This window comes from Ascaphus truei, chromosome 4 (genome assembly GCF_040206685.1).
Source record: "Ascaphus truei isolate aAscTru1 chromosome 4, aAscTru1.hap1, whole genome shotgun sequence".
Lineage (NCBI taxonomy): Eukaryota > Metazoa > Chordata > Amphibia > Anura > Ascaphidae > Ascaphus > Ascaphus truei.
The window spans coordinates 84,011,036-84,027,243 of record NC_134486.1 but is presented as its reverse complement, the minus strand read 5'-3'; the positions used below and the strand labels follow the sequence as shown (position 1 = coordinate 84,027,243).

The 16,208-nt window shown below is 44.6% G+C and overlaps 1 protein-coding gene across 2 annotated transcripts in view; it reads left to right on the top strand.

Moving 5' to 3' along the window:
• The window catches only part of SLC1A4 (solute carrier family 1 member 4), a 78,318-nt gene that overhangs the window by 10,829 nt on the left and 51,281 nt on the right, over positions 1-16,208 (top strand). The window contains exon 1 of one of the 2 annotated variants that reach the window (XM_075596118.1): positions 13,758-14,235. The exons of the other annotated variant lie outside the window; for it this stretch is intronic. The gene's annotated coding sequence lies outside the window, so the exon portion shown is untranslated. Of the gene's footprint in view, positions 1-13,757; positions 14,236-16,208 lie in introns of those variants that run through there. 2 annotated transcript variants of the gene reach the window in all.

Sequence of the window (16,208 nt, the reverse complement as noted above, 5' to 3'; positions counted from 1 at the left end):
GGGAGAAATGCAAAGTATATTTAAATGAGTTGCATCCCACACTTCCTAAAAGGCTGTCCATAAGAACTATACTGGGTTGACAAGCCAAAGGCACCTAGTGACTGGAATAGTATATTGGGGTTAGACCCAACAGGACTAGACACACAACCACTGCTTTTCTAGGCAGCAGCTCTAGGAGTGTGAACTAAACCAGCTGCTGGGGTAGACTGTAAATGTCTACTAGCAGCATACCTCAAAGGGATATCTATTTTGTTGATTATAGCCTTGAAAGGACTTGAAGCACAAAGTAATAATATGTACTGAGGCCTATACAATACTGAGGCCAGGTGAGATGCAATAAAACACAAGTAAAAACAAGGGATAGCACAGCAAATAAAGCATATGCACTGAGAAAGTAATATAACAAAGTGACCTGGTTACCTGAGTTATTACTTGTAATCTTATAAAGGATAAAGACAGTGGACCATATTTACTAAGCAGTGTTCTGCCATAAGGCAGGAAGGAATACATTACAGCTTATTCAAATAAATGGTGTGTTCATGCGCCAGAAAGTGCCAGAAGACTGCTAGTATATGGTGCTCTACCCCTGAAGAGGATAAAGTGTTTTGTATAGGTATGAGCACTCAGTGAGAAGAAAAGCTGAAAAGTATTAAGCTTACTGTGACAGTGTAATAATAATATAATTGTTTGCTCTCGTATAGCATTGCTAGTCTAACAGAGACGTTTTGCAATCCCTGCCCCATAGGGCTTACAATCTACTGTATGTTTTTGGTGCCTGAGGCACAGGCCGATAAAGTGACTTGTCCAAGGTCACAAGGAGTTGACACAGGGAATTGAACCAGGTTCCCCTGCTTCAAACTCAGTGCCAGCCAGTGTCTTTACTCACAGAGCTGCGGCTTTTCCCGGGAGCAGAGGTTATGGGTTCTATTCCTGTTGGGTCTGACACAAGTCCAGTCATGACTCATAGTTCTTATAGATAGCCTTTTAGGAGGTGTGGGATGTGAGTCATTTAAATATACTGAGCATATCTCCTTTTTCAGCACAGGCATCTCTCCCTAATTTATTTGGAGGGAGGTTTGAGGGGATATATATACAACTGAAAACACTACTAAAACAGAACAAGTCCTCTGCTCAGATTTTAGTGATAGAAAAAAACAGTGGATTTGACTTTTTGAGACTTATCTGCGGAATTTCGCGACCAAAAGGACCTGGCCAATCGGTGTCAGATTCAAAATCTAAGAAAAAATGTGCCCGTATAAAGTTAAAACATAGTATGATACATTATTATTATCCTTTATTTGTAAAGCGCCAACATTTTTCTCAGCGCGGTACATTGGGGGTACAGAGTGACATCAATTACATAAACAGAAGGACATACAAATAAGGACAAACATGCGCAAACAGATACAGAAGGTAATGAGGGTCCTACTACTCAGAGCTTCCAATCCCGAGGACATCATTCTATGCCTTGCCACAGCGTTATTTTATAGTTGTTATGGCGTAGTCCCCGCTACCCCGACTGGGAGTCTGGACATATCTGAGTCCCGTTTAGCAGCCGGCATGCAGGTACTTGGCTGAGATTACCGGCTGCTAAACGGGACTCCGATACTCTACATCGAGATTCCCAGTCTAAGGAACCTTCTCTACTTCTAAACGGTTAGTGGAGACTACGCCATACCAAATATACTGTAACGCTTTTCCAGGAGCTGCTGATCGCTGTCACTTTTTTTTGTGCAAGTGAGTATTGTGCGCTATTTTTAAAATTTCAATATATTTTGATATTAATTTGTGTTTATGCTTGTCTATTTTCTCTCTCATTTTCTCCAAGTATCCTCTTTGGAGGGAGCTTGGAAGAGAGATGGAATTCTAGCTCGTATGGACTGAACACACCATTGGTTATTGAACTGAGTATACTATATATACTGTGTGTGTATATATATATATATATATATATATTATATATTACAACAAGACAAATTGCCTGCAACAGACTAAGCAAATAATGAGTACTTAAATTAGTAATATAATAACCACTAACGGTGCTAGGGACTAGAAGTAATATAACAATGAAAAGAAAAGCGTCCCAACTCAGCACTCAAGTATACTCAGAACAAATATCAAAGAAAATTATGATTTATTTAACAGCACAAATAATCAAACATAAAATACAAAAAATATTAAAACAAATCCTGACATCCTCCTGTGATAAAATATGTTTCAGACAGGGGAAATCCCCTATGAATATACTAATGGACCCCTAATACCCAAGGCAAGGGGAAAAAAGCCTATAAGCACAAAATATATGTAGAACAAGGGGTTAACAATAACCCCTTGAACCTACAAGGCTGGCCTCACCCCTAGTAAATATAAAACCACACAGCAAGCATAGATAACACATGCACCAAATTGCCTAATACATGATGATGTCAAATACATATATTATATACATACACCGTAAATGCAGTTGGTATAATCAAGGCAAACCGGCACAGTACCAAAAAGAGACTGTTAGTATGGGATCAACAATGGTTAACAGTTCACATCAGTTACCATAGTCCATGAGACCATCCATGCCACATTGTGATGGTAAAATGTCCAAAGGGTAAAGATCTTCCAATTGAGGGGTCCATCCGCAGGGGAGTCAGGGAAAAACAAACGCCCTCTTAGGGGGTGCCGTTTTGTGCTGTAGCACTGGATTCTGCAGTTCCTGTTCCCAGTGGTCTCCACCACTCTCGGCTGTACCCGGCTAGGGGGTGCCGTTTTGTGCTGAAGCACTGGATCCTGCAGTTCATGTTCCCAGTGGTCTCCACCACTCTCGGCTGTACCCGGCTAGGGGGTGCCGTTTTGTGCTGAAGCACTGGAATCTGCAGTTCCTGTTCCCAGTGGTCTCCACCACTCTCGGCGGTACCCGGCTAGGGGGTGCCGTTCTGTGCTGTAGCACTGGATTCTGCAGTTCCTGTTCCCAGTGTTCTCCACCACTCTCGGCTGTACCCGGCTAGGGGGTGCCGTTTTGTGCTGAAGCACTGGATCCTGCAGTTCATGTTCCCAGTGGTCTCCACCACTCTCGGCTGTACCCGACTAGGGGGTGCCGTTTTGTGCTGTAGCACTGGATTCTGCAGTTCCTGTTCCCAGTGTTCTCCACCACTCGGCTGTACCTGGCTAGGGGGTGCCGTTCTGTGCTGTAGCACTGGATTTCCAGTTCCTGTTCCTATCCCTGAAGTACCTTACCCAAGATTTCCTGTTGATGACCTCGGCTTGTTTCCTTGACCACCGCTCCTGTGCCGCCTGCCTTGACCCCTGCCTGGATAACGTTAACCCTACTTTCTCCAATCCTGACCTGGCTATGTCTTATTACGGAATCCGCACTCCGGACCTGACTCCGTGGCTTAAGGTCGGTGCTTATACATCCCCACCTCAGCCCCGCGGTCCGTTACCAGTTTGTGGCAAGCACATACGTTACACACAGACACCCTGAACACACCCTCACCCTCCGACTCCTCCTCGCTGTCCAAGTGCACCAATTGTAACATTCTTGGAGCAGGGGATTGCTGCAGCCCTCTTGGCTGGTGCGTGCCATGTGTCCAATGTCCCAGGGGCTCATGGGAAATGTAGTCCCTGCATAGAGCCTTTTCCCTATTGGCCACCGCTTGCGCTATCCAATGCGCAAAGCTCCTTCAATGGACGGTGCAACTCGGGGCATCTCTGCGCATGCGCGAGACATACTGCGCATGCGCGACTATAGCCAAGATGGCACCCCCCGTAACGGGAGCCACCGCAGATCTCCGGCGACCGCTCGCCACCAACAAGCACCCACCAGTACTCGCCCCAGCCTCCGCTGACAGCCGCAACCACAACAGGAGGTAAGGGGACAAGGGGAACCCTAGAGGGAGACATGGCCACACAATATTTCTAGAAGCGAATGAAAAATGAGTGTAAAATGTAAAAAAACTTTATTTCCTCAAATGTTTTGGAAGACTTGTACCTCTGGGTAGCTTTAGTGTGAGTATCTGTGCGTCACAGAATTTCCAGTATACTAATACCCTGTGAAACTGTGGGGTTTTGTCTGTCAGTGCATCCTCTTGACATTACACCCTCTTGAGTGTGTAGTAAAACCATTGCTTGTTATACATTAGGCCGCGGATATAGTAGGCGCGTGCATGCGGGACTGAGCGCATGGCATCACGTGCCTGCCCCAGAGACGACCAGTGGCCTTTGGGATGGGGAGGCGAGTTGTGGCTGTGACGTCATGGGAGCGGTTCGCCCTCATTGGCTGAACCGCGCACGTGCCCTGGCCGTCGCGCGACCAAATCAAAATTATTTCTCTCCTACAAAATTGCGAGCACCGTCGCGCTTCATTGCGCGCTCTGTGGCCTGCCTCACAGAGGTACAGCCTTTTGTTCACGCCACGCGTGCGTATGGGCGCGGGGAGTGTGGACGCGGCCTTAGCTACAGTAACATAAAAGGGGAAGAAGGAATTGCATAGTAATGCATTGAAAGTATCTTTCCAGTTTGATATTGCAATGGAAGTAGTAGATATTCACAGCTACTTAGTATTTTATGTAGCTGTGAATATATAACTTCCCTAGAATTGATTTCTTTCTGCATGTACACTGTTGTGGTTTGGCACAAAACACCAGTGTTTTTTATTGTAATAGGACGTTTTTGACTTGTAATAATACAGAAGTTGAAATCCTATTGTCCTAGTAACCCTGCACACCCTGCTTACCACAGCGGTAATGGTGAGAAACATTTGCTGAAAATGAATGGCTGTAATGTTCATGGAATTTTGTTAATTACTCTACTATACGCTAAGTCATTACCCAGTAATTGATTTTCTCAATTGAACCAACATACAGCTATACAGAATGCTGAGTTCAGGAATCCCACATATTTACATACAGTAGTACTAAATGATGTATATGCTTCCAGCAGTGGATTGCCCAGAATCCCATTCCGTGTCTCATACAGTATGCATAATCTTTGTTGCTTAAAGTAATCTTAGCACATTAGTTTTTTTTTTGTCCAAAAAGGCATCTCTGGGTAAAATATAGATAAAGTTGCTTGAGATGTTGCAGAGCCCTCTGGGTGACTAGGGGTCACAATAAGTTATTTAAAAGAAAATCTTAACCCATTATGATTATATCTCATAATGCATCTGTTATAGCCCATTACATCATATTTAGCTGTCTTGCACACTGAACATTGCTGGAGAACAGGATAAATAGACAAATGTTTTGTGACAATAAAAAAAAAGAACAATAGAGTAAAAGTGAAGCTGTATCCTTAATTACTTATTTTTTTTAATGAGTGGAAGCTTTCAGGACCACTCAGGTATCTTCCCTTTGTCTGGCTACTTAATGGGCTAACACGGTACCATCTGCTAATTGTGTCAATAAAGAGAAATACAGTAGTAAGCTATTACATGTATAACATGTTGCTATTGTTGATAAATTGCATGCAAGTGTCTTGCTAATTGAGAAAGCACTTGATTGAACAAATTAATCGTCAGATGTGTTGTACAGGGGGCATGACGTAATATTACTTGCACAGAGGATATTTAGAGCTAACAGAAGTTATTTCTGTCAGTAAAATGCATGTGTGGCTAAAACATAAATAAAACACTGACACAAAAGGGTCTCATTGAACTCAGCTGTTTGTTAACCCATTCACTCCTACATAGGACTTCACCACATTGATCAGCATTAGCAGTGAATATTTGGGAGTCTCTAGCAGGAATATTATAATGTTAGCATCTTTTCAATCTCATATCTCATAATCTATTATTCCTTTACTGAGGTTTAAATAAGTAAACCTTGATTTATCATTTATTTTTATCCACAGTGGAAACCATCAGATTATAACCCATATTTGTTCATCTCCAAATGATATGGTTCTACGTAACACCTCAATTACAAGTGAATTCAATTCCTTGGTCTCAAAATGAATAGCTGGTGCCATAAGCAATCTGGTGTATGTCCGACACAATTATTCTGTGGACATCTTGGATCCTGCAAGAGATATGGGTGCCACAGAAAATATTGGTAATTGCAGCTGTTTCATTTTTCAGAACTCCATCATTTTGGTAATATCTTTTATTTTAAAACCCATAAAGGTGCACAGACACTTGGGAATATATAACATTCCTTTAGTTGGGATTTACTTTCTCATGTTGCACACTACAGATGTGTTAATATTAATGTTGATGTTCATATATACGTACCGCTGTGGGGTGGTCAAGATAAACAATAATTGATGTTCATACAGTATATACATACCGCTGTGGGGTGGTCAAGATTAACAATTAAACAACAGTTAAATAGGTAGTTGAAAGGAGTGTTGTTAATTAAGATACTTTCTCATTCTTATTCTGAGTATTTTTTATGCGATTATAATGTTCTTGTAATAGGACTAATCTGTGGATTCTTGTTACCTCCCCCCCAAAGAGTAAACAAGGTTCACACGGCTTTCTCACTATGCCCAATCAAACCCCGGGCGAAATTATTAAAGCCGTAATGTTAGGCTCACCCCTTATGTCTTCCCTACTGTATGTCCCCGGCACCATCTAATCCTATCGAAAATCTAGAAGTTTTGCAATGGTTTTGTTACATCACATACAGGAAAACTAGTTAATCTACACCAGTTTTGGCAAACTGGGGGGGAGATTGTCTCCGGGGGGCGCGGGGTTTACAGAGCCCCCGCGTGCTTCCCGAACGCACTTAAATTAAGTGCCAGGGAAGCGGCGAAGGCCTCTGTAAATAGCACTTACCTTGGCTCAGACAGCTTCTGGAGACGCAGCGTCAAATGACATCGCGAGGTCATGTGACGTCACGGTGCCATGGCACCGTCATGATACCCAGACGCCGGACCCGAGGTAAGAGGGGAGGGGGCGCGCAGAGAGGGAAACTGCCGTAGGGGGGCGCAAAGAAAAAAGATTGCATCCCCTGATCTACACTATTAGAGAAAGGCGGTGCTATTGCCCCATAATAAAGAGGGCCAGAACTATTCTTCACCTTTATACTCAATACAGGGACCTCAAAATGATCACACATTGAGTCTAATAGTTCTATCACATAATGTTAAAGGACTAAATAGTCTGCAAACTCTGAAGCCACGTAGCAGGAAGCACTTGGTGAGAGCGGACTCTCACTCACTGCTGCTGACTCTAGCGGTGTGCAGCTGGCTCCATAGATTCTTCGGACGCCATCTTGGTGACATCATCTGCCATCGACAGTTTCGTGAGACAACCGGGCAGGCTCAAGTCCGGTGGCGATGATGTCACATCCGGTTGAACCGAAAGTTCATCACCCCACGATGCACCGGACAAGGCCACAACCGGGGCCTCCTCCAGGCAGGGCGCAACGGGACCCTGCAAAGCGGACGGAGCGGGAACCTCACCAGGCTGCAGGTAAGCGATGTCCCCGGATTCCTCCACAGACAGGCAGGTCCGGAACAGCGCTGACGTCATCCGGGACCGTGGAGCTCCTCTGGGGGTTCGGAACCTCCGCAGCTTCTCGGATGCACGCTTCTGGACCGGAGCTTCGCTGGACATGGTAAGTAGTAGATTGGCTCTTCTCCTCAGGTTCCGTCCAGTAGATATCATCATAGACAGCCACGCATGGGGACACTTCCGCCAGGACGCGATGCCAGGGTGAATCAGTCGCCCGGGCGACCATACTTATGGAGCTCCAATGCTCCGCGGTCACCTGGAGACTCACTCCCGACACCCCTGAGGCAGTCCACTCACAATCTGGAACCTGGATATGCACGGATCCCAGTCCTGGGAACGACGGTTGTTGGGCACACGGGCCCGCAGCAGGCTCAGCGGCGGTAGATCCCGCGGAGACAGTGGGTGTTGGCACCGGACTACGTGGGCATCCGGGCGCAATAATAAGGGCACATGGGCCCACATCTTCTGTAGCGAAGATGTTAGTTGGAGGCGCACCGGTTGGTGTGGAGGCTCTTGGACGTGGCACAAGCTGTTCTTCAGGCCCTGGGCTAGCAGGCCATAAGTAGAAGGTGCCACAGTGCAAGCACCGCTCCTCGAGGCCGACAGTGCCTCCGGGTAGCTGGCAGTGTTGGCAGATAGACCGCAGGTGGATCTGACCATGTACACGGACCATCAGAAGAAGATAATTGGTGACTTCCAAGTCCTCAGACTCTTGGTGAGAAGCCATTGCTGTGGTTTTAGTTAGAGCAATTGGTTATCACTCCTTACTGTTGCTCAGCTCCAAACAGAATGAAATACTTGGAGCAGCACTGCTGTCTCCTCCCAGCATGGAACAGTCTCTGGTTGGCTGAACGTGGATAGTCCCTCCCCTGGATGGGATTCAGAGGCTGGGCTTTGTGGGTTCAAGGATAGACATGGCTCCGGCTGAGCCAGTAGTTTGATTGGGCGGTGCCAGTGCATGGCGCTGAAAGCATGCATTTAACTTTTGCAAAAACTTGCAACTTTGGTGGAGCTTCCCATGCGGTCCCGTTTTCTTGGCGGGAGCGCCATCTTGGAAGCAGGAGAGCAGGCAGACATGCGGCGTCCACCATTTTAGAACACTTGTACAGGCAACAACGTGGTGGCTGCCAGTTTAGATCAGTCCATACTGCAGTACCAGATGTCAAAGTCCACAGCACAGTCCTGAACATTTCCTTCTCCCGTTTTGCCCTCTTAAAAGGCCAGGAGTCTGCCAGGTGCACAAATCCCCACATGCACTGCAACGGATTGTCCCTTGATAGCAGAATTGGGGTACACGCGCCCAGGATAAGTTTCCAACTGGAAGCCCCCAAAAGCACAGTATTTGAGATTATGGTACCCAGGGTTCCCTACGGTACACTGTGGAGACCCTGGCCCACCTTCGGGGTACGCGCCAACTAGCACAGTATATCTGCCTTTCTCAGATATGGGTACACGGTCCCCGGTATCATTCTTTTGGGGTACGCGCCAACTAGCACAGTATATGTGCCTTTCTCAGATATGGGTACACGCTCCCCGGTATCATGCCCTCAGGGTAAGCCCCACCCGCACAGTCTATGTGCTAGGAACCCAAGTGCTCCCCACAATGCGTGGTGAGGTTTACCCCCTGGCGCTGTCTTGAGCTGCAGTGAAGGGTTAGCATGCTCCCTGGAAACATGCCCTCAGGTTATGCCCCAACACAGTCTTTAAGGAAGGGTTCAGGCAGTCCTCTCCCCCGCTTATTTCAGGGAGAAACCACCCCCTTCCCCGCACAGTCTATGTGCTAGGTACCCAGGGGCTCCCCACAGTGCATGGTGAGGTTTACCCGTGGCCCTCAGTTACAGTGAACTGAAGTATGGGTACCCAAGGATCCCTGGTATCATGCCATCAGTTGCCCTGGCCTCTTTTACTTCTGTCTCTGCCCAAGCAGAAGTCTACTGGCTGCATTGCTGCTGTGACTACACCCTGAAAGCCTGTCCTGATCTCAGCAGCGCCTCCAATTGTAGCACTGATTCCCCCACCCTCTGGGAGATGTTATGACTGCTACAAGGTATTGTGGTGCTGGCATACCTGTGAGGGTCAGGAGAGCTGAGATGTCTGATTTGGTAAGGAGATCAGGACAGGCTTTTGGTAGTTCTTCAAGGTGTCAGCGCCTCCAGTTCCAGTGGCTCCAGGATTTCATGGAGACAGTCCCCACTGGAACATAATTCATCCATACTACCTGCCCAAATGACTGATACCCAGACAGGAGTATATAAAACAGATGCTTTATTGGTGAAGTCACTTTGATGGTATATACAGCGTGCAGATGAATAGAAAGTTCCCCAGACTCTGGATGGTGCGGGACGTCTGATAGTGATAGGCATAGGTAGAATTTAGGTGTTCTCCCAGCACTCAAAGGGCTGGGCGGCACGCTCATCCCTGATGGGAGAGACTCACAGCCTTTCAAGTCCCTCCAACCTCCAGACCAGAACTCACACTGGCGACACACTTTATTCGAGCTCGGCTAGTCCCACGAATTCGGGTATACCCGGGTGTATTGAGGTTTGTGACTGTTTTCTGCCCGAGTGCATTGAGGTATTTTCCAGGCAGGGATTGAAGCATTTTATTCCTGCTGGCTGCAATACTGCACAGTATATATATATATATACTGCATTACAATTCATGAATTTATGCCATCTGGTAGACACGCGAAGCATTGCAGCCTATTAAATCCTAATCATTATCATTTAACAGATCAGCCGCCCGTCAGCCAGGCATGAACCCAGGCTGGGAAGGCAAACGCAACGGGGCTTGTCAGAGGTGAGGAGCGGCGCATTCCAGGTATCTGCCAGGTACATACTGGGTATTTGCTCGAATAAAGTGTGTCGGTGCAGTCACTACTAACTTTGGCACTCCTCCCTGACACCAAGGAGGGGAGGGCATAGCGTCTGTACCACGATTGGCTACACACAGCCACTATGACACCGCCTCTCCTATCAATCAGAGAGCAGCCTGAGGGGGCAGGGGGAGGGGTTAAAGCCCTAGGATTAACCTGTCACAGCCTGCAGGTCTATCACGGCTTCTATGACAGGAGGCAGAGAGGCAGTTTTGACCATCTAAGCTACATAGACAACACCTTATTGAGTACTAGCACTACCAAACCTTCTATCTTATTCATCAGAGCATTTCTATAATAATATGATATATATTTATAAAATACATTTTCACCTTTCTTTGGATATTTGATTCTATTTCAGTATCATTGTAATAATAAGTAGGAATATTTGTTAATGTCCTTTTAATGCAAACTACAATATGACGCATGTTTTAATAGTAGGAAGTGATGTCACCATGAAAATAATCTGAATGTTTGTTGTCTCACACTAAACTGATAATTTCATGTTATTCTAAGCAGGCAAACATCCCCATAACAAATACCTGCAATCCGTCCAAGGTGCACATAGTGCGCGCGATAGAGGCAGAATCCAGGAGAAACAAATTAATTTGTCTCCAAGCGACAGCCGAACGACGTCAGCATCACATGAAACGGTTCAGCCAATGAGGGTGAACCGCTCACGTGACGCCACGTCTCCGCGTCGCCTCCCGATGCCTCCTGCTTGCAGAGCAGGTTGCGCGCATCAACTATAATCAAGGTCTTACAAAAGTTAATTCATTTTAATGGTACTGATCCCCACTTAGATCCCCAGTGCTGGGGAGGTACAACTCAATAGGTGAGAAATAATATGAGACCAAAGTGCAAAACGGAAAGGCACTTATTTATAGAGATGCACTCAAGTGGGCTAAAGATGCAAAGGTTATGCATTGAAATTACATTGAGTCCATAACACTTAACTTTTAATACACAACTTAAAATAGGTGATAATTGATGCACAATAAAACAATAAAATGCTGCATAACAGCACTCCGATTGAGAAGGTTAAATGGTATGAAGGGGGGGTAATGGAGTATAAGGGGTTAAATCCCTATCACATGCAGTGTGAGATGAGTCAGATGAGCAAGGGTCTGGGAAATACGTATACAACAGGGAGCTGTGCCAACTATACAAGCCCTGGATTGCTTAGTTATGGACAAAACAGCCTGTTCTTCCCTCCAATGTTTGAGGAACAAATAAGGCTGTATGTAGTGTTTACCACGATAAAAAATGAGCTCCCTGAAAAAGGTTGTTGCCTTAAGATTAGTACTGGCGGTATATACTTGTACCTATACCTCTAAGTAGAGGGATACCTTAGATTGGCTATAGTATAGGTAATCAAGTATAAAATAGTGAAAGGAGCCCTGTAGCTAACCTGTTGGCGCTAGGAAGAGAGATTAGAACTCTATAAATCCCCTCCTTTGTACCACACAGGTTTCTCAGACCCCCAGACCTCACTGCTGAATGCTGGTGCTGCGAGTAAATCAGACGTGCACCACTTGCCCACAATCAGAGGTACATGGGTCACCACTGACACATTGCTTACAGCATAAATAGCGGGCGGTTATTAGCGGGCTATGGCAACCAATCAATTATTGTATAAGTTGTCATTCTCTAGTCCCATGCTTGGATAATGATTGTTATACTATGGTGATGAGAATACTCATATGTAGATATGTGGTAAGCATAGAAAATGTACATTAATAAAACTGATATTGTTAAAAACCTGTTTAGATTCATATCTTCAGTAAGTGACTCAAAAAGAGGACTCATAAAATGCAATGTTTCACATAGTGATGTTATGCTCATCAGCACATTTTGTTGTTAAGTTATTATGTAGTAAAGATGTTTAATCCATAACCTGAGGGATATGTGGCTTTATTAAATAAATGGTCAATTGGTAAATCCTTCATTTAATCCTAAAGCCGTGCCAATAGTTCCGTCGATGACGACGACGGGTGCCGTCACCACCGGCGAAAGTTACATTTCGCCGGGCGGCGGCGCATGTTTCCGGCTATTTGATTGGTTCAAGGGCCGTCACGTGACGCGACAGCCCTTGAAAAATCAAATTTTGCCGTCGCTTTGTCGCCGTCGAGCGCACTATGCGCGCACGCGGCGGTAATGCATTTGTTTTCGGGTGACGTCGCCGGCACTATAAGCACGGCCTTGGATATCGTGTTTTTAGTCTGAATATCCACGGGGGTCCTTTTGCAGTACTGTAGCTTCTTATTGGAGTCCCTCTGTTTGGCTGCTGTAGGGACCAATTCTATATTCTCACAATCCAGGGGGAGCATACATGGAAAAGAAGACAACAACACAAAACAATCTAAATGCAGGTGTAATATAAATGCCGAGTTAATTTCAGTCTTTTATCTTGGCTCTATGTCCAGCCTACTTACAAGATGTAAGTTGTAATCAAGCAGAAACAAAAGCTGTGGCAGTCTGCTGTCTGTATATCACGTAGAGCTGTATCACCACCCAGAGAGTTCAGGAGAGACGAACCTCAGCAGTAAAAGACAACAAATAGCTCCACAGCACAGATCAATATAGTATAAAAAGTTTATGTTAAAGATATAAAAAACGCACTTACAAAAATGCAGTATAAAAAGGGCACATTAACAAGTGTATAGGAGAAGCCACGCAGCCTACTCTCTCACCACCCCGCCTCCGCTGATCGTCCGCCTCGGTCCCAGATAAGCCCTCCGGGGTCGGTGTACCACCAGCCAATGGTATAAGCTGTCGGGACCAATTCTACATCAATACATTTCAAACCGTTGCTGCCTCCATTATGAAATTGATCTACATGACGGGTTATTGGTGTGTCTTGTTCATTGCTTACTGAGTTGACATGTTCCCTTACTCTCCTCAGTTCTCTGAAAATCTTACCAACTTATCGCTTGCTGCATTTACATGGAAGAGGTAGGCCACTCCGGTGGTTTTGCAGTTAATAAAAAAAAATATTTGATATTCCCGTGTGTGATTGGAATCCAAAAATGACAGCAATATAAACCCTTTATTCTGTCTACTAGCCAATTAATCTATTTCCTTTCTCTGTAGTGGCTGTGAACCAGTGTATCTTTTATGTTTCTAGACCTCCTGTTGGAGATGATTGATCGTTTTCCCAATACTTCCTTTAGATCTTTGTCAGATAGTAATATGTGCGAGCGTTTCTCAAAAATGGCTCTATTTTCTGCAGCTCTCTTGTTGTAAGTGACAGTAAACCTGATCTCACTTTGAGTTGGGCAAATTCGTCTGTCTCAGGTACTCACCTGTCGGGATATCGGTCAGGAGAGATTGTAGATGTTGGTAGGTTATTTGTATATGTTTTCTTGCAAAACACGGAGGTCTGTATGTTGCTCTCCATATCTTTTGTGATCGTTAGGTCTCGAAACTTTATTCAATCTGTATTAAATTTGTATGCAAGTTTAAGATGCCAGATTCAAGTTAGTCAGAATCTCAATGAACTCCAATAGTGTCTCTTGGTTGCAACTCCAGATTAAAAGAATATCATATATGAATCTAATCCATAGATCAATTAAGATTGTGTATGCCAGTAATTAATTAGTGAAGACCACAGTATCTTCCTAAGGAAACTACAACTCCCAGCTTGCTTTGCTGAATGAGGGAGCCACTTCTGATGCAGGAGGGATTTGTTATGGACAGGGCCTCAGCCAATGAGATTGGACTCTGGAGAGGCGGGGCTAAGGGAGGAAATCCCTGGGAGGCTGTGGCAAAGCACCCTGAGATATCTGAGGGTCCACCAGGGGCCCAGCCGGTGATCCGCCTGAGTTAGCGGATGCTGGCAAGAGGGAATAGAGCCCAGCGGAGCATCCATCGGACAACAGCAGGAGGCACGGGGATCCTCATCGCAAGCCAAGTAAGAGGGTACCAAAGTATTTGTGAAGTACAGGCATGCTACGTTCATACACAATCTAAGAGCTCTAACATGTGTGCACAGGCCCTTACACGCAGGGTCGGGTGATCACGGGGAGAGACACGGGTATACACCTGCGCAGCTATTTGTGTGAAGTGTTTATACCTAATTGCATTGTGTATGAGAATCATGGTATTATATTGGGGCCTAGCGATAATTACATTATAAATACCCTTGTGTTATAAACATTACTGTAGTCTGCCTCCCTTTTGTCTGACCTGCGGCCACGTGTGGGGGTAAGGTATATTCAAGGAGGACTCAGGCCTCAGCAGTAGAGGTCTTAACTCCCAGGTCTTAACTCTTTGTGAGTTAACTGACAAGAAAGAGTGCTTTTGTTTAAACAGACCCAGAAATATTGATGGGGAACGGTCCTGGAGTTTTGCTCCACCAGGAGGGATCTGAGTACTGTAGGACTGGTGACATGAAAACATTAGTGATATTCTGTGGTGTCATTTTTACAGCTAAATCAGATGAATGTTATGATAGTCATTATCCACTTTGTGAGATCTTTCAGAGGCTGATCAATGTTCATCTAGAGTCTAGTGTCAACTAATCAGCACAGGTTCATTGCATTGCGTGGCCCAGGTGTTAATATTAATCTACACCTAAAAAGCTTGTATATAGGTACACTACACTACAATCTGCCTGCAATTAATGTATTTTTTTCCAGGAGAGAAATATATTAATACTCTAACATGACTTTATGCCAATGTGTCCACTGTTTGTTTTTTACTACAGCACTTTTGTTTTGCTTTTATTTCTTTTGAAATGAAGGTTATAAGTAAATGATAAACCAGCAGGCTATAGCAAACAGGTGTTGTTCCCCACCGTTTTTAGGGAACAATTTCCTGCACATGGTACTATTCACACAAGAACCGTTTTGGAAGGTTTATGTTTGTTGGTTGTCATTTGTTAAAAATTATAATAAATTCTGTAGATAAAGTAATACAGGTTAGTCGCGTGTGCGTGTGTGTGCGTGTGTGTGCGTGTGTGTGTGTGTGTATTGCCTGTTACCTTAAATGTGGTCACTGAATTATAAATAATGGCTATGGTAAATATAACCCACAGCAGAATTTTTATTTTGTTGAATTTGCAGTGTGTTTCCAATGAACATTTTTATTGGGTGTAGTAATAATGTAGCCTTCTTTCATGGTAAGTTATCAAAATATATAAAGCTAAACGATATACGGTAGGGGTAAAATACTGTTTATTTAAAGAATATTAATAAACAAAGCACTTGCTCTGAAGTAAACTCCTACACTGAAAATCATGATAATTATCTTGAGGCAGAGGGGAGCACATTTAGACAATAAATGTGATTTCTCCAAGAGAAAAAATAAAATAGTTTCTCCTTCACACATTTGGGATAAAGATGCAGATCTCTGAACTCTCAACTCTCTTAACCTGTGTTCCATGAAACTCTGAGATTTCAGTGAGGGACATTAAGGGGCTTGTTCTATATCAGTCGAAGTGGCCGATCCTGGCGTTTTTGCCCAAAATTGAAGTCACATCGTCCGATACAGAATTTCCCTCTAAGGGTTTCATGAAATCTTTTGGTGAGGGGTGTTTTTGAAGAGTATATCTTTTTTTTTTCGTGGTCTGATTTTTCAACCTGTGCTTTTCAACGTTTATTTACTTTACTTTTTACTTGTAAAACATACTGGACACCTAACAAGCTCCTATTGGACACCTAACAAGCTCCTACAGAACCCCCAAAATAACCACAAAAATGTTAAACTAAAAGACCATTTTATTTAATAGATATTTATACATATATATTAAGGCACTGTACCGTGTATGAGTTTCACTGGATGTGCACTGAGCTCTGTCTGTGTTTTATGTTCTGTCTCTGGTTTTACTTTTTACTTACCTAAAGCGGGGTGTCCTCAGGGCTGATCTGTGAGGGGCAATCCGGG